Here is a 19,321-nt window from a genome sequence, read left to right as displayed (position 1 = left end):
AACAAGTCAGACTGTCCTAAGACTACTACAAAGAGAAAAAATTAACCTGCTATTCACAGACCTCAGTTACAGGGACTCCCAGGTAGTTCTGCAGGATGAGGTAGAGCTATGCTGCACACTGGCGGAAGCACTTGTCCACCTCAGAGAAGTCACACCTGACCTTCATGTTTTCGAAGCAGGACTTCAGTGTCTCCTTCGCCTCCTCCTAGTCATCCTGCTTCATGATTCCTGTGCCCTGGAAGGGAAAATCCTAGGAAAATGGGGAGAGAGAATCAGGCAAGATGTCCTGACCATGTCTGCTGCTGTCAAACCAAACCTCCATTATCAGAGCTCCCGTTGTGTTGCCCGTTGTCTTCACTGTTTTAATTTTGGGATTTGGTAAAATTTCTTATCATATCCTCTGTGAAACTTCACTAACTCAGTACCAACTCCTGTACCAGAGAGAGAGAACAAAGACAGTGAATCATCATCATACCTCCACAGCGCCAGACAGGAGATGCAACCTAGGGGTGGAACTGTGGTATCTCTAAAGCCAAAAGAGAGGGGGAGGGGGGTCACCCCCCTGTTAATAGAGCCAATAGAGAGACAGAGACACCCCACTGTTAATAGAGCCATTAGAGAGAGGGGGAGTAACCCCACTGTTGCCATCGATGACCAAGAGTCTCACCACCCACTCTATGATGCCCGCTAGTGGTGATCTATAAGCGGTGTGTCTTTCAGCCAACCACTTGAAATAACAGCAGGCTGGTGTCCCAGCCCAGCTCCTGTCTCTCTCCCCTTGGATCTGGGAGATTTCCAGGTTGAGTGGGGTGACGCAGGTATCTTGGAAAGCTGAGGGGGTCAGGAGAGTCGCCCCAGCCCCTGTACCGCCCTGATACCACAGTGTAAGCTGGACAAGGGGAGGGGTTTCAGGGACTCACCAATCCCACATATGCTGCCTCCGATCCAAACTTGGCCAGGACCTCATCGTACAACTCCAGGCAGTCAAGCTGGATGGAAGACATCGCATTCTGAGCCCAGGTCCGCACCCAGCTCTCCTCAACCTAGAGAAGCCCCTCCAGTTCGACCCGCAGGCCCTCCCCGAGCCACCACAGGGCAGCCGGGGCCTTACCTACACTCTTACCTACAGTTGCACTATAACTAACACTTCAGAAATACTGCCAATATTACAACAGTAACACTGCAATTAAGGCTTACAGTTTGTATATTACTAACAATAACACAAACTAAGTAGTACACTAATAATACCAATAATAACAGTAATACTATCAAAAGAACTAACATGACAATGAGTATTAATACTCTGACACTTACACTATGATTATCACTAATATTAACATGAATACTAGCATTAAAACTAAAATTCAAAGTAGCTCTATCATCACTAATTCTCACATGAATACTAGTATTCAGTAGTGCTATCATCATTAATACTCACATAGACACACAGACACTACACATACTCATGGACACACACCCACACACATCAAACACTCACAAACACCCACACACCCACAGACACCACATACGCTAATAGTGATAAAAACACAGCACTCACAGATTTCTGTTCGTTGGTCTGGACTCTAGAAAGTTCTAAAGTGCTCTAGAAATTTGCAAGTGACTCTGGACCTCAACACCTGTTGATGGGTCACTTCTGTCAGACACAGCATTGGAGCCCAAGCCCACCTACACACACATCCACACACACTGACAGATATACACCCACACATTCACACACATTATGACATACTGACAGACACACAACCACACACTCACACACATTCACACAAACACTACACACACTCACAGATACAAACTCACAGACACACATTCACAGACACACACATAGACACAACACACACTCACAGGCACCACACACATTTATACACACAATCAGACACTCACACACATACAGTACTCGCACACATTCACAGACACACACATAGACACTACTAATACTTACAGACACACACCCACACACTGATAGACACCACACACTTGCAGACACACACCCACACACTAACAGACACACACCTGCACAATGACAGACATATCACACTGACAGACACACATTCACACACTGACAAACACCACACACTCACAAACTCACAGACACACTCTACACTTATAATAACAGTAATGATATCACTAAAACTAACACTACTGCTACTGTTAATACTGTAACAGTAACTCTATAATTAAATTTAATATTAACATTAATATGACCATTAAAACTAAAATTATCAGTAGTGCTATCATCATTAATACTCACATGAACACTAGCATTAGTAAAACTACCAGTTGTACTCTCACTAATATTAACATAAATACACTAACATTAGTATTAGTTGCTGTCCGTGACGTCACACCACTCTTTGTGACGAAGGCGAGACATCTAGCCAGGCACAGTGATGTGCCACGTGTCGCCATGGTTACCATACTTATGATTTGTAAACAAATGGAAAATGCATTTAAACTGTTACTTACACAAATTTATTAACTTTGAATATAATTTTCTAGCTCTAGGATACAATTCCTAAATAATAATTTGAATAAATCATTCTTTAATTTCAGATTGAACATTATTAACACTAAACGCATGTTAATTAATTGATTTTGACTCTTTTCTAGATTTTAAAATGGGTCAAGAATGGGAAAAGAATCAGTGCTCACCAATCGGTGAACTTAATCGATTATTCTATGTTTTTTTAGTTGAATTAATTGCTTGATAAGTGATCAATAACTCTCCTCCGTGCGCTCTGCGCGTCTCCCGCGGTCTCGCTCTCCGATTCCGGCGCTCTGCCTGGTGTCTGTGACGTCACAGCGCTCTTTCTGACAGAGCAGAGCGCGTCTCCGCTGGAGGAGACTCCTGTCCGGAGCCCGGAGGGCTTTTCTTACAGATATAACATCTCCAAAAACAAAACACACCGGGCTGTTAAGAGAAGCGATTCATAACAGCAGAAGGAGGAGAATGACAAACCAAGAAATGAAATTCATTAAACACTAACAGAAAAAAAAATGTTTACTTCACAGAATAATGCGTTATAAAGCATACTCCTGTGGAGCAGAAGAGAAAGAGAAGGAGCACAGGTCTCTATAATAAGTGCTTTTAAGCATTTTACACGAATCTCCATAGAATAGAAGCCAGGAGGATCAGACTCCTGATCCTGGAGGTTGAAGAGCAGCTCTTGGTTTTATTTTCACTCGATCTCTCAGTTCCTCAGCCAGTTTGATTATTTAATTAACTATATAACTGTTATCAGACTCTGTTTAACTGTATATTTATAAGACTCCACATGAGAGACGTGTGGGAGACGCTGAATCCCAGGGCTGGTGTGGAATCACACACAGACAGGTCTTCTGTGTGATCTGAGTCCCACTGCTCAGAGCTACAAACTTGTCAACTAGTCACTATTGTAGACACGACCATCAGTCTGCTGCTGCTGATAATCATATTACACTTATAAGAGTGACAACACTGCTGTTCATTAAATAAGTAAAAATAATAATAAGAGATAATCACATATTGCTCAATTGTCAGTCAAACACTTCTGACAGATAGGTTTATTCCATGCTGAAAAAAAGAAGAAAGAGAACACAACGTTTCGGCCGTGGAGCCTTCTTCAGGTGTGAGAGAGACAGGGCAGTAGGCAAAGGTAAAGTAGTGGGAGAACAAAGGCTGGGAGGGAGGAGGAGTGAGAGGCGGGAGCAGGGGACAGAAAGAGAGGCCAATCAAGAGGTGTGAAGTCAGAATAGATGTAGAGAGGTGTGACAGAAAGAGGGTCTTGGAACAGCTGTGAAGAGACGGAATGGTGGTTTAGTGAGAGAAGCGGGCAAGTGGCCCAGGGAGGAAGAGATTTAATCTGTTTCTCTACTGTGCATGTTTAAATCCACTTAATATTGAATATTAATATGGAATTTTACAACTAAGGCTAAATTTTGGTAGCTGAAACAGAAGTACTGTATAGTACAATTTTGTTTTGATTTGAACCAATGTTTGCACCTCAATAATCCATTCGTCGTCGAAAGAAGCAAAGGCAGATGTGTATTGAATCTCACGACGATCCTGTTCTCAATCCAAAAGAAAGGTTTAATGTGATCCCACTAGAAAAAGAGTCAATTTCTATATCTAATGATGTCCCTCAAACATTTTGTAATATCTCTGGGAGTGTATACTGTAGAAGCCTGGTTAACTGCTTAAATTCAAACTAAACAGGACTATGGGAATGAGATTTGATTTTGAACTGGGATTTAAATAAATAGAAACGTTGCACTACATTGTGCTTTATTTAAGACAAAAGGTGGGCTTCCTGTGTTTTCGATTACTCAGTTGTAAGAGCGGAGGAATATAGTGGAAACAGCTGGGAACTATTTGTTCTCTGGTTTGAATCTGTCTGGAAGAAAGGTGTTTTTTATGTTCTTTAATCAGAAAGTGAAAATTTGTCATTCACTTAGTTGTCCAACGAAAGCTGAGTAAACGGTGAAGCAGAGCCTCTTGTTCTGAATTCTTCTAACATTTTCTAGGGTTGTAGACTCCTCACTCTTCCTAAAACAAAGTGCCGCAGATAAAGATACAGTAGTTGTCGGGAGTTTAGTTCAGTGGTAGAGCACATACAGTACAGTACCTCGCATGTATATGGCTGTTTTCAATCGCCGGCGTCTCCACTCTGGATTTCTTCCTAAGCGCGATATCTTTCCTTACTTGTGTGTGAATTTCAGCGCAACACATAAAGCCTTTGTCTGTTTTATAAAGATTCTATTTTAAATCAATTAAAACAAAAGAAATACTAATTAAATACACATAGAAAACACATGTATCTAATTAGAACATTTGGGCAATGTATTACTAGCAGTGGAGCTGAGCTCAAAGTAGAGCAGTTGATATTGTTAAACCACGTATTGTTTTTGAATGACGCTACTAAGCACTGGCACGGTGTTTGTGCAGTCCTTCCCAACCTTTCTATCGACTGGATGAGTCTCCTGTTCCATCTCCAATTCTTTCCACACATTTCGCCTGTTTCACCACCATTATCATTAGACTATAGCCACTAATACGAGAATACTGTTCTGAAAGACTGTCTTAAATAATAATGTTGAAAAGGGTAATGATAAGAGTTTTTTTTTCATTAAGGTAACCGTACATTTGCCTGTATAGTACAACTTATTATCTGTATCTGCAAATCCCCAATATTAATGCTGTCTCCTGAGAAACACAAGTGTAGAGTCAAATCATATTAAATCATACAACAAATCTATTCAATTAACACTCCTATGTGACAGAACACATTTAAGACTTACACCCCTTTAAATATGTATTTCCTTCATTTCAGTTCTCTCCCCGGGATACCTGAAAATTCATTATAGCATAATAAAGTCTGTGCATGCATTACCTGTAATACAGCTACTAATAAAGATAACATTAAACTTCATTATTAAGATATCACGCTTTTATTAATAAAATATGTATTGATAAAATTCCTTGTGAATAATTGTAGTGTCTGGAAAGCAATTGTTCATTACTTAATGACGATATTATTTCCACTACATTCAGGACAGTTCCAATGTGATCTATTGTTCCGCTTAGTCTGCTTAGTCTCCTACTTTAGTAACGTCTAATGGGCAGCAGCTGTTATTTTAGGTTTGTTGCAATTGAGAAGAGGTTTGGTACAGAGCTGCTGACAAATTTCAGCAGCCAGTTTGTTTCAACTGACCCGTTGTAGCTACCAATCAGAAGCAAGGAGAAACAAACATTAGTTTTGCCTTTTTTTAAAAAAAAAGGAAAACAGAGTAGTAGTTTATGTGGTAATTTCAGGTACAATGTATGAACTTAAGTTAACTAGTCCCACAGTAATGCGTGGGGTCCTATCAAGAAAAAAAATTGTTGTAACCCGAAAACACAACAAACACAAAACGAGAAGTCTTCCGGGAACCTAGGTAAATCCCTGTAGTAGTCTAGCAACCTTAAAAAAACAACCAAACGCAACAACTTCAAAAGAAAAAGAACATTTAAAAACAAATCTGGGGAACAACAAAAACAGAATCTAATGCAAGAGCTTTATCAAGTCTTCAGTGCTCCACTCATCTCAGTAGACCTCTCTCATATATTTGTGTGCAAGTCAACTGGAGGTACACATTCCATGCTGAAAAGAGAAGGAAACACAATGTTTCAGCTGTGGAGCCTTCTTTGATTGTGACTCGAAATAAACCTTTACCTTTACTTGTTCGTTTGATGTTAATTTATCTCCATCAAATACCTAAGAGTATCTAAACTCGACAGTTGCTTTCAGTAGCTAAAGACACTGCTCCAGGTGAGGCGTGAACTCACAACCTCGGCATGACTCCGCTGTGCACTGCTGTATAAATACCACGCGCTGACCGATTGCGCCACTGGAGCTGTGTGATTTGTGCTCCTCATACAGACTGACGCTGCAGAATCACAGGGTGAAAACAGTTTCGGTTGTGGATCCATCTCCAGATGAGGAAAAGGAATAGTAAAATAGCAAGGAAAATACAAGAAAAGAAACTGAAAGAATTGTGCTAACAGCAAAGGGGGACAGAGGGAGGTGGTCGGACAAGAAAATCAACCCGGCGGATTATTTGTAGCGACATTTTTTGAGTCAATCAGCACACTGATTTCTCTTCATGTGCTTTAAACTGTGCAGTTTGTATTTTCGTTGTAGATAGGTTTCTTCAGAAGTCCAGTAAAGTGACAATAATGGAGAACTAGCTGACACACCCCGTCGTGAAGACCCTCTGTAAGGTGATTACACGTTTCATTTTCAAGTCGCCTCCTTTACACGCAATTGCAGCCCCGACACTGAGAGAAAGCATGAGAAATGGCTTCAATTTCAATGTAAAAACTCACCATAACACGGACTTACACTGGGAAAAGGTGTTGCACTTTCTGCTTATTGCTACATCCTTCCCCCCGGTTATGAAAATGTCTCACAGTTCTGACACTGATGTGTGAAAGACAATGTAACAGACTATCAAAATCCTGAAGTGCAAGAAATTTTAATGCACCAATTTTTTTAATATGTCCCTCTGATCCTGGCATGTCAGAATACATTTCAAAAAAGTATGGCATGAATTGCACGAATTGCAATGGCACAAATTGTTGAGAATATCACTGACCTTGCCGATATTTGCAGGGGATACGAATGTTTTGCACATGTTGAACTACAACACGTAAAAATTGAGCTCCTTAGTCATTATCACCGGGAATGTCCAATAATGACGAACATCAGTAGCATCAAGGAAACTTAGACTCGCACATGGAGTTTTATCTTTGAATGGAGGGTGGGAGAATTCATTTAGACTCTCGTTGCTCATTAGCTAAACTATATACAACTGACACAGCTAAAAATAGCTAAAAATATGACACAGATTTGTTCGAGAAACTTGTAATCACCTTAAAAAGAGTCTTCTTGAAGATGTGAACCAGCTAGCTCTCCACTGTCAATTGACAGGACTTTAGAAGAAACTGTTCTCATACAACCAACATACAAATTACACATCTTAAGGAACATGAAGAGAAATCCATGTACTAAATAACATAAAACTGTCGCTGCAAATCATCACCAAGCTGTTTTATGTGTCTGACCACCTCTTTCCTACTTTGCAGCAAGCACAATTCTTTCTGTTTCTTCATCGCTATTTTACTGTCTCTTTTCCCCACATGGAGATGGATCCACAGCCGAAACTTTAGGTCGGTTCCTGTTACTCTGTCCGATTGAAAGAGCTGTATTAAAGGCACTCCCATCTCTGCAGGAAAGTTATTGCTGCTCTCAACACAATATACTGCAGTCAAATGTGATAGCGATACTGTCACTGCGTGTGGGCCACGTGTTCCTGCTGTCAGCCTATTATGTCATGTTCATCCACACCCAGAAACATTACTGCTGTAGCACAAGAGTTATATAGGCGCAGTCGAAAGCGCATGAATCTCTTAATCTCAGAACTGTGGGTTCAGCTCCCACATTGAGTCCCTCTGTGTCAATTTGATCCCCACAATCCTCCTAGCATGACCTGATGGCGTAACAGTAATACCCAGTGCCTTATATGACCTTTGCGTAATTCAGCTTTCTTTCCACTTGATTCAGATTTTGATCTGAAATCATCGGCAGAAACAAGTTTGTCTAAATCGAGGGAGATCTGCTCACAAGCAAGTATTAAACACTTCAGCATTTACTGTTCGAATACCACACTTTGTCAAAACACTGCCGCTTCTTAAGCTAATAAGTAACGGTTTTTGAGCACGCATTGTATTGTTAATGCTTATATTAAAAAAGCTTAAATTCACATATTGGAATTTGGACTGAACAAAGTAGTCCAGCCCCTATACAACATTACATACCCACTGACTAAAGCTTAAAACTACAGCAGCATGAGTAACAATAATGGTAACAACATGTTTGGAGTTCGGCATTTCATTTATTCTGCAGAAACATCGTATCGGAATGAACTGCCCGGATAAAAGAGTAATTGCGGCTTCAGATCGTTTTTACAGAGCATTGCGTTGTTCTGTTCATGCTGACTACACGCTTTAAATTTGTCATTTACTGCAAGCGTTTCTTTTCCAGGTTTTTCTGAAATTCCTTGCATTTGAGCCAGCAGTAAAATATTTCATTCCCGTCGCTGAATACATCGTGGAAACGGTATGCGACAGTTATGTTCTCTTACTATTGAGACTCCTACATTGCGAGTTTTCTGAAGACTTTGAAACTAAAGGGAAATAGTGACAAATGAAACAGGCACAGGTGGGGTTTGAACCCAAAACTTTCGGTTTACGAGACCAACGCCTTACCACTTGGCGACCACGCCTTCGCGTAAACAAACGACTAATGTTGTTCAAATTATTTTTTTCTGAATCTGGTTTACATCGCCTGGAGGCAGCAACAACAATAAAAGGGATTCTTAAGAAGGAGCAGTGTGACTCCTACAGATGCTCCTGAAGAGACTGGAGGTTTAAGTCAGCTCCTTAGAACGCTCGGCCGCGTTACTCACGACAGCAGCTCTTCAGCTCTTGTGGTCTGACCTAGTGGTGTTATGATGTGTGGAAACGACCGCAACTTCGTTTTCTGAGATGCTTTCTCTCACGTGGTGAAAATCTCGACCTCTTTGGCATCTCTGGCTATAGTTCTTCTGTGGAGCAGGCTTTCACACTTCTGCTTATAGTGCCCTTGAAGTCATTTTATTTTTACAGGAAGACGCATTCCCTAACGATCTCTCCTGTTTTAGAAATGCTTTATGCGGCGTGTTTGATTCAACAGAAAAACAGTATTCTAATTGTACAATGCAGATCTATGCGGCATTCGTACTGGATTTGACTGGGATTCTGAAATACTTCTTGCAAAGGTATTCAGACTTTCTTGAACCTATCATAAAAACACAGACCTGAAACTCCCTAGGTTCCAATCTCTGATGTTGCTGTCCTTAAACTCGGACGTGATGTTCTGCAGACGTGCAGTGTCCCTTTACTCTTGTTGTTTTCAAAACGTTGTCGGGTGCAGTTGAAGTGGAACTGACCTGACTGCACTGGAAAGTATGGAATGATAAAATGTTTCTACGGCTCAGAATGTCCCTTTAGACCCTCGTCATGTCTCTGTGAGGAACGGGCAGGTAGAGAGGTTTAACAGATGCTCATGATGTTTCACACGGGGTGTTACCTGTTGTAGTGTTTCAAAAGATGTGTTAGCGGACCACAGATTATCTTGAAAAGATTTGGGTTTGCACTAACTGGGATTCAAACCCGACTCAATTATTTGGAAGGCGCCTGTACCATCAACGCACTTCAGAGAAGCACCTGCAAATTATCACAATCCTCTCTCTCACCTACAAAGTTATGGAGACACAGACGTCCAATGAAAACTAATTTTATTCACTCAAGGCTCCACTCTTTTGTTGTGATGTCATTTTAATTAATATTAGCTTTGATAAGGTGTCGTTTTTGCCTCTTAAAGTTAAAGTCTGCTCCTTTCTTCCTGGAATAGAAATAACATGTTCCATCTTTGTTTAAAAACACCACTAAAAGTAAAATATTCAGCTCTACCGCCTGTGTGCATCGACAAGACATCTCAAAAGGACTTATCACATAACAACACGATCCTTCCTGTTACTATTCCTGTGGTTGGGGCGTTGTTTCACCCTTTTACGTTCTTCTACAATATTTGCAGACAGGGCTTTATCACTCGAGTTGTACAGAACAAGTGTGCATCGGTCCATGAAAATCATCAGTACTGCTGTTTTTCTATGCATAGTTTAATCAAGAGCACTTAAAAGATGCAAAAAGCTTTCAAATAAAACAGAATTGAAAGACAGTCGAGTAAGGAGGTAGAAAAAAAGCACTCCCCCGTCTGGGAATTAACCACCGTCGCACGTGTGACTGGATACAAAAATAATAGATTAATTTGTGGCCAGTCTCTTGAAGCTTCAATTCGATTATTTTTCCTTAATTCTTCATTCCCATGAACTTACTCTGTAGTAGAGGAAACGCGAAAGTGGGAAACTGCAGGCATTCTTCGTGAGTGGTGGATTGTGATCAGTGAGCATCTGGACAAGTCTGTTCCATTTCCTTTTCGATCGGGGATGTAGCTCAGTGGTAGAGCGCATGCTTCGCATGTATGAGGTCCCGGGTTCAATTCCTGGCATCTCCAGGTGCTTTATATTACAGTACTCACATCGCAATCTTCTGTTGAGTGAGAACTCTTTGCTTGTGTTCAGAGAGAGCCAGGTTTACTAAATGCAGGCACACTCGACGTGCTGCAGAGTTGCGCTGCTGTTTTAAATGTACCTCATTTAGTTCTGTTAAATCCTAAATTATTTGAACTAGTAATTTAGTTCAAATTCAGGAAATCCAGAGATTGATCCACACTTGTCGTGGCTGTTGCAGAAAACACCTGTTGAATCTCACCCGGGATTTCTTGAGAGATCATTTAGCGAGAGAATCCTCCTTCTGAACTCGGCACTAAACTGAAAGCTTCACGAACTCTTCACTGCGTGTCCTGTACTGTTACGAGTGCTCTCGTGTAGATGTGAAGCACAGCCATAAACACACTTTGAACTTTTTCCGTTTGTTAATGAAAATGCAAAAGAACATGACAAGTATTGATCGTATAAAATATCCATGGCATAGCTCGAGAAAGTACTGAAGGACTACACATCGACTTTTGATGATTACAAGAGATTCAAGAAACACAACGGTCCGCACCTGGGTTTGGATCCTGAACGCTAGAGTTAAAAGAACATAAGCAACGGATATGACCTATAAACTCTCTTTATTGTCTTATAGTTTATGAAATAAAACAATTTCTTAATAATTTCTAACTGTTGATAGACGATTTATTGAATTTTAACAAAATCACAATTGCAAAATTTTTCGGTTAAACTGTTATTCACATACTCTAACGTAGATAAACGTTAGTGTCTTCCGGTGTGTGAGCCAATTTCTCCAAAAATTATTTGTTAGTCTGTCGGGAGGCTGTGCAAGGTGTTAAGAAATAAAATTTCTAAAAGACAGGGAGCCTAAGCTTAACATCAAGGCAGAAAAATGCTGTTTTCTCTACAGAAATGCTCTTTAGATGTTAGCACTGTTGCAACTCCCTTTATAAAGGGTGTGCACACGTATACAACCAAGGCATTGAAAGTTTTTTTTTAATTATTGTTCCAAAAAATGTTCCATTTGTTTTCTTTTTAATTTTGTTGATTAAAAGATTTTATTAAATGTGAAAAAAATCTGAATGTGAAAAAAGGTCAAAATGCTATTGAAAAAAATCAGTAATGTGAGGAAAGATGGATTGTGGGAGCCCCTTAACTACCCATGTCATGCTGTATTTCTCACTCATTCTACTGGGAGTGGTGCCGTCGCTTCTGGATAAAGTCTGTCAGCGGTCATTCCAGATGGGTCACGTATGACTGCTCTTCCGCACAAGAGACACGTGACTTGCGAGGATCCCGACAGTGTCGGCTTTCTTTCAGAGCCCGGATAGCTCAGTCGGTAGAGCATCAGACTTTTAATCTGAGGGCCCAGGGTTCAAGTCCCTGTTCGGGCGGCTATGCTGTTCTTACAGTAAGTGTAGTGTGAATGTTATTCTAAGTAGTCTCTTATCTTTCACTCTTCTAGCTGTACTGTGGTTATTTTAAATGTCCATTACTTGTATTTACAGTAGTGTATTTAGTGTTTCATTTCACAAACCGAAAATGTTCAAGTAGATCTTGTCACTCTACTCCACGTAATCATCTAAATTAAATCACAGTAGAGTACAGAACAAGCAGTGAGGAGCTCACACAGTGAGTACGACGAGAGGAAAGGCACACTGCACATCTGCAGAACATCACGTCCGAGTTTACAGCGACAGCAGAGGTTAGAAGCGAAGTAGTTTTTTTATTACTCTCTCGCTGAACGATCTCTCAAGAAACCTCGGTTGAGATTTAACGGGTGTCTAACAATCACGTTTAAAAAGGTGACGATAAGTTTTTTTTTAACTAGGTAGCCTTAATGGCAACACAGTGTGAGTAATCTTAAAGCAGCTGCAGATGGAATAGCCGTAATGGCAACACAGTGCTTTGAGTTCGGCTTTTCTTATTTCTTCTGCAGAACCAGTGGTATCGGAATATACTGATCCGTATAAGAAGCGCTTTCGGTTTCTGATCGTTTTTATTGAGCGCTGCTCTAAACTTTACATTTGCTCGGGCTAGTTTTCCCCATGAAAAAAAGACATATCCCTAATTACATGATTTCACTTTTCTTATCAACGAGTAGAAATAAAATATATACTTCATTATAAGTACCACAGGCAAGATGGCTGGTGGTCTAAGGCGTTGCGTTCAGGTCGCAGTTACCCCTGGAGACGTTTGTTAAAATCTCACTTCTAATAAAGAGGTCTTTCTCGTTAGAGTAGAAACGATAGAAGCCTTAAGCGGAAAAAAATCACAACATCTCGCATTTCACGTGTTCAATGTTAACTGTCTCAGTGGTTGCCTCGGTGATTGATGGCTCTTCTCCCTCGCAGGGTGACGGCAAACTTCTTCAGAGAGGGAGTCTCCCACGCACGGCTTTTCTTTATCAAGAGCTGAGACAACAGAAACAGACTTCAAACTGACATGAATTACTTCTTGAGCGTTTATGATCGTCTTTAAAAGCTGAGAGCAGGTGAAAAAGTCTTTGGAAATGAGGAAATGACTGCTGACAGTAAACAGAGCTCACGCTCAGCTGCAGACAAGCGCTCCTCGTTAGTATAGTGCTGAGTACCCCCGCTTGTTGCGCGGGAGACCGGGGTACGTTTCTGTGACAGGGCGCTGGTTTAATTTTTTAACAACCTGACTTCACTTAAAAAGTGTGTACTGTGTACTACGTTTCGGACTAGTTACTGCGGTAGAATATGGAGATCATCTCCAGCTTTGAGCTCAACTGCAACAAGAAGTCATGCTAAATGTAGTATAGTGAGTAGACATCGCGAGACAACAGAACGAGAGAGTAGAAGGTGGGAATATATGGTGTAAGGGCGTGATCTGTGTAGTTAACAAAATAGTTAAAATAATATAAAAAACGTCTCTTTATTAAGATACACAACATTTATGGCGACGAGAGATGAGTGCTTGACGGACTCAAAGCGAGAATACTGCAGATTTTAGTTCTCTTGCTGGTAGAAACGAACTTTTGAATTTTCGGACTTTTCGTTTAGCTTGCGCCATGGAAGATATGGCAGCCGCGCCGAGAAGCTTTGCTTATGCCCAGCTTTTTCTACCGCTTCTACTGAAACTCGGAGCTCCGGATTTGTATGCGGAATACAAGATATGGATGGAGTCGTACAGATTTTTTTAAATAGCCAGTGGATCTACAGAAGCTCCGGATGCCGTGAGACGTGCTACATTACTGCACTGTATCTGGGTGCCCATGCAGCGGATTTTCGCCAACCTCCCTGTTGAAAAAGGTACATATGAACAGACTGTAGCTGCCTTAGACGCTTACTTTACACCGCAGAGAAATGTGGTTTTGGAACGGCATAAATTTAGGCAGAGAACTTAGTCTCAGGACGAATCTGTTGATGCTTTTGTGACTGCACTAAGAGGACTGGCTAAATCTTGTGACTTTGGAGTATTGGAAACTGACATGTTAAGAGATCAACTTGTGGAAAAATGTGCACATAAGAGACTATAAATTGCTGCAGGAGCAAGGGCTGACTTTAGAAAGAGCTCTTGCAGTCGCTAGAATTCATGAAGCAGCTCAAGCAGAATCAAGAATGCTTTCTGACCACAGTGACAAAGTGACACTGAACGGGACGCTCGCTCAAACTTTACAAACAAAAGCCCAACAGCAGGACGCAGTCATGCTAGAGATATAGAAGAACAGGGGACGGCTGACATTACATGTTACAGGTGCGGACTAACAATGCACAAAGCAGATGAATGCGGAGCGTGAACAGCAAAATGTCTACACTGTAAGAAAACAGGATATTATGTACACGTCTGCAAAACATCACGTCCGAGTTTAAGGACAGCAACATCAGAGATTGGAACCTAGGGAGTTTCAGGTCTGTGTTTTTTATTATAGGTTCAAGAAAGTCTGAATACCTTTGCAAGAAGTATTTCAGAATCCCACTCAAATCCAGTACGAATGCCGCATAAATCTGCATTGTACAATTAGTATACTGTTTGTCCTGAATCAAACACGCCTTATGAAGCATTTCGAAAACAGGAGAGATCGTTAGGGAATGCGTCTTCCTGTAAAAATAAAATAACTTCAAGGGCACTATAAGCAGAGGTGTGAAAGCCTGCTCTACAGAAGAACTATAGCCAGAGATGCCAAAGAGGTCGAGATTTCACCACGTGAGAGAAAGCATCTCAGAAAACGAAGTTGCGGCCGTATCCACGCGTTATAAAACCACTAGGTCAAACAACAAGAGCTGAACAGCCACTGTTGAGAGTAACGCGGCCGAGTGCTCTAAGGAGCTGGCTTAAACCTCCAGTCTCTTCAGGAGCATCTGTTGGAGTCACACTGCTACAGCGTATCTCCTTGTTAAGTATCCCTTTTATTGTTTTTGCTGCCTCCAGGTGATGTAAACCAGATTCAGAAAAAAATAATTTGAACAACGTTATTCCCATTTCATCTTGAAGGTGTGGTGGCCAAGTGGTAAGGCATCTGTTTCATAAACCAAAGATCATGGGATCAATCCCCACCTGTGTCTGTTTCTTTTGTCTCGGCTTTCCTTTAGTTTCAAAGTCTTCAAAAATCTCGCAATGTAGGAGTCTCAATAGTAAGAGAACATAGCTGTCGCCAGTGATTAGTATTCTTGCATATCCTGCCTTGTTTTTTAGTCAACAAAGCTTGTCTCTCTTCACACCCATCTTCCGAATGATCACCTCAGCATTGGGAAGGAATGTGCGCTTGGTACAACCCCCCCTCCATGGTCTGATCACAAACAGATCGGGTGAGCTGTCAGTCCAGGTTGGAAGTAACGTTCAAAAGCACTAAAAATCTGACTTAGGAACAAGAAGACCATGTTTTTTTAAACAAGTAAACGGTAAAATAATATACTGCCTGCAAGACTATGTCAAGTTCAAGTCCAAGTTTATTGTCATTATACTTATACACAGGTATATGGTATAACGAAATGCTATTTAGCTAGCTCTCGGACATAAGTAGTACAAAGAAAAAAACACAACAACAATACAATTGTATAACAAAAGAAAGACAGAGACAACAGCCGATGTGCAAAAAACATCAACAGGCAGTGTGCAAAACAACAAAAAGGTAACAGGTTATGTGCAAAAACATGCATCAAAAGAATGAATTAAAGGGATAGAAATTATGGGGAGTGAGCTTTTGACATGTATGGTACAGGTAGATTCAATGTGTGTTTGGGTTTTTGGTAAGAAAGAAGGCACTGTGAGGTTCAGATCATAGGTGAGAGGTGAGGTGAGAGTGAGAGAGGCTGTGAGTTTAATAGTTTGATAGTGTGGGGGTAAAAACTGTTTCTGAGTCTGGTAGTCCGGACACGAATGCTCCGGTACCGTTTTCCATGTCATGCTAAACGCCACAAATTGTGTTCGTCCAGTCGTATCAATCGTCCCAAAGTTACGGAAAATCGGATGCAACTGGTGCAATCAGCACCCATTTCTTCAGGATAGTCGAGCGGTTTAAAACAACAAATTCACAGATTCGTGTCTTTTAAGCTTTTTGTTTCACTCTCCAAATAGAGCCACGGGTTCAAATCCCACTCCCGACAATCAGGCGTTTTACCCTGTCTTTTTTACTTGCCTTTACACTATTTCAGTCTTGTTGTGCTCGCTGACAATCACAGTACGAGGAAAACGGAGAAACCGCTTAGGAAAAACATAACGGACAGAAAAAAACTTCGTAAGCACGTGAATGTGATTAGCAGCAGTAAGGTATGCATTCAAATGTTTAAGGCTGATTTATAAAAGCAGCAGAAGAAAGGTGCAGCCTTTGTGAGAATTCGCGGGTTTTTATGCTGCTTGGACTTCTTTCAAGCCTATGAAGTGACCCCCGTTTTATTTTCATTTTCAAACTTCAGAACCGAATAACAAAAAGGTTTCATGTGTGATAGCATTCCGTTGCAAATACCGTTTCCACGATGTATTCAGCGACGGGAATGAAATATTTTAGTGCTGGCTCAAATGCGAGGAATTTCCGAAAAGCCTGGAAAAGCAACGCTTGCAGTAAATGACAAATTTAAAGCGTATAGTCAGCATGAACAGAACAACGCAATGCTCTGTAAAAACGATCTGAAGCCGCAATTACTCTTTTATCTCGGGCAGTTCATTCCAATACGATGTTTCCGCAGTATAAATGAAATGCCGAACTCCAAACATGTTGTTGCCATTATTGTTACTCCTGCTGCTGTAGTTTAAAGCTTTAATCAGTGGGTATGTAATGTTGTAAAGGGGCTGGACTACTTTGTTCATTCCAAATTCCATTATGTGAATTTATGCTTTTTTAATATAAGCATTAACAATACAATGCGTGCTCAAAAACCATTACTTATTAGCTTAAGAAGCGGCAGTGTTTTGACAAAGGGTGGTATTCGAACAGTAAATGCTGAAGTGTTTAATACTTGCTTGTGAGCAGATCTCCCTCGATTTAGACAAACTCTTGTTTGGCCGATGATTTCAGATGAAAATCTCTATCAAGTGGAAAGAAAGCTGAATTACGCAAAGGTCATAGAAGGCACTGGGTATCACTGTTATGCCATCAGGTCATGCTAGGAGGATTGGGGGGATCAAATTGACACAGAGGGACCCAATGTGGGGGCTGAACCCACAGTTCTGAGATTAAGAGATTCTTGCTCTATGGACTGCGCCTATATAACTCTGGTGCTACAGCAGTAATGTTTCTGGGTGTGGATGGACATGACATAATAGGCTGACAGCAGGAAGATGTGGCCCACAGGCAGTGACAGTATCGCTATATTTGGCTGCAGTATATTGTGTTGAGAGCAGTAATAACTTTCCTGCAGAGGTGGGAGTGCCTTTAATACAGCTCTTTCAATCGGACAGAGTAACAGGAACTGACCTAAAGTTTCGGCTGTGGATCCATCTCCACATGGGGAAGAGACAGTAAAATAGCGATGAAGAAACAGAAAGATTTGTGCTTGCTGCAAAGTAGGAAAGAGGTGGTCAGACACATAAAACAGCTTGGTGATAATTTGCAGTGACATTTTTATGTTATTTAGTACAAGTATTTCTCTTCATGTGACTTAAGATGTGTAATTTGTATGTTGTTTGTATGAGAACAGTTTCTTCTAAAGTCCTGTCAATTGACAGTGGAGAGCTAGCTGGTTCACATCTTCAAGAAGACTCTTTTCAAGGTGATTACAAGTTTCTCGAACAAATCTGTGTCATATTTTTAGCTATTTTTAGCTGTGTCATATAGTTTAGCTAATGAGCAACGAGAGTCTAAATTAATTCTCCCACCCTCCATTCGAAGATAAAAGTCCATGTGCGAGTCTAAGTTTCTTTGAAGCTACTGATGTTCGTCATTATTGGACATTCCCGGTGATAATGACTAAGGAGCTCAATTTTTACGTGTTGTAGTTCAACATGTGCAAAACATTCGTATCCCCTGCAAATATCGGCAAGGTCATGATATTTTCAACAATTTGTGCCATTGCAATTCGTGCAATTCATGCCATACTTTTTCGAAATGTATTCTGACATACCAGGATCAGAGGGTCATATTAAAAAAATTGGTGCATTAAAATTTCTTGATAGTCTGTTACATTGTCTTTCACACATCAGTGTCAGAACTGTGAGACATTTTCATAACCGGGGGGAAGGCCGTAGCAATAAGCAGAAAGTGCAATCACCTTTTCCCAGTGTAAGTCCGTGTTATGGTGAGTTTTTACATTGAAATTGAAGCCATTTCTCATGCTTTCTCTCAGTGTCAGGGCTGCAATTGCATGTAAAGGAGGCGACTTGAAAATGAAACGTGTAATCACCTTACAGAGGGTCTTCACAACGGGGTGTGTCAGCTAGTTCTCCATTATTGTCAATTTACTGGACTTCTGAAGAAACCTATCTACAACAAAAATACAAACTGCACAGTTTAAGGCACATGAAGAGAAATCTGTGTGCTGATTGACTCAAAAAATGTCGCTACAAATAATCTGCCAGGCTGATTTACTTGTCTGACCACCTCCCTCCGTCCCCTTTTGCTGTTAGTACAATTCTTTCAGTTTCTTTTATTGTATTTTCCTTGCTATTTTACTGTTCCCCATGTGGAGATGGATCCACAACCGAAACCGTTTTCACCCTGTGTTTCTGCAGCGTCAGTCTGTATGAGGAGCATAACTTGCACAGCTCCAGTGGTGCAATCGGTCAGCGTGCAGTACTTCTACAGCAATGCACAGTGGAGTCATGCTGAGGTTGTGAGTTTGAGTCTCATCTGGAGCAGTGTACTTAGCTACTGAAAGCACCTGTTGAGTTTAGATACTCCTAGGTATTTGATGGAGATAAATTAACATCAAATGAACAAGTAAAAGTTTACTTTGAGTCACAATCGAATAAGGCTCCACAGATGAAACATTGTGTTTGCTTCTTTTTTCAGCATGGAATAAACCTTGACTTTTTCCTTTGAAGCCCATGCATGCTGACTCAGCTCCCTACTTAAATTACCATCAGCTGTGTACCTCCAGCTGACCTGTACACAAATATATGAGAGAGGTCTACTGAGACGAGAGGAGGACTGAAGACTTGAAAAAGCTCTCGCATTAGACTCTGTGTTTTTGTTGATCCCCAGTTTTGTAATGTTCTTCTTCTTTTGAAGTTGTTGCGTTTGGTTGTTTTTTTTTCATAGTTGTTA

General features: G+C 40.8%; 4 non-coding genes across 4 annotated transcripts; 3 read left to right on the top strand and 1 right to left on the bottom strand.

The window, feature by feature from the left end:
• Window positions 1-6,300: 6,300 nt before the first annotated feature.
• On the bottom strand, window positions 6,301-6,394 carry trnai-uau (transfer RNA isoleucine (anticodon UAU)). The gene is made up of 2 exons: window positions 6,357-6,394; window positions 6,301-6,336 (listed from the first exon to the last, which is right to left on the bottom strand). It is a non-coding gene; the product is annotated as a tRNA-Ile (tRNA).
• A 4,189-nt stretch (window positions 6,395-10,583) lies between these two features.
• Window positions 10,584-10,655, top strand: trnaa-cgc (transfer RNA alanine (anticodon CGC)). The gene has a single exon. It is a non-coding gene; the product is annotated as a tRNA-Ala (tRNA).
• Window positions 10,656-11,977: 1,322 nt separating this feature from the next.
• trnak-uuu (transfer RNA lysine (anticodon UUU)) lies at window positions 11,978-12,050 on the top strand. The gene has a single exon. It is a non-coding gene; the product is annotated as a tRNA-Lys (tRNA).
• Window positions 12,051-18,818: 6,768 nt separating this feature from the next.
• trnar-ucu (transfer RNA arginine (anticodon UCU)) lies at window positions 18,819-18,912 on the top strand. The gene is made up of 2 exons: window positions 18,819-18,856; window positions 18,877-18,912. It is a non-coding gene; the product is annotated as a tRNA-Arg (tRNA).
• Window positions 18,913-19,321: the final 409 nt, after the last annotated feature.

This window comes from Atractosteus spatula (genome assembly GCF_055471065.1).
Source record: "Atractosteus spatula isolate fAtrSpa1 chromosome 10 unlocalized genomic scaffold, fAtrSpa1.hap1 SUPER_10_unloc_6, whole genome shotgun sequence".
NCBI lineage: Eukaryota > Metazoa > Chordata > Actinopteri > Semionotiformes > Lepisosteidae > Atractosteus > Atractosteus spatula.
Note: the sequence above shows the minus strand (reverse complement) of the source record. Positions and strands in the feature narration are given on the sequence as shown.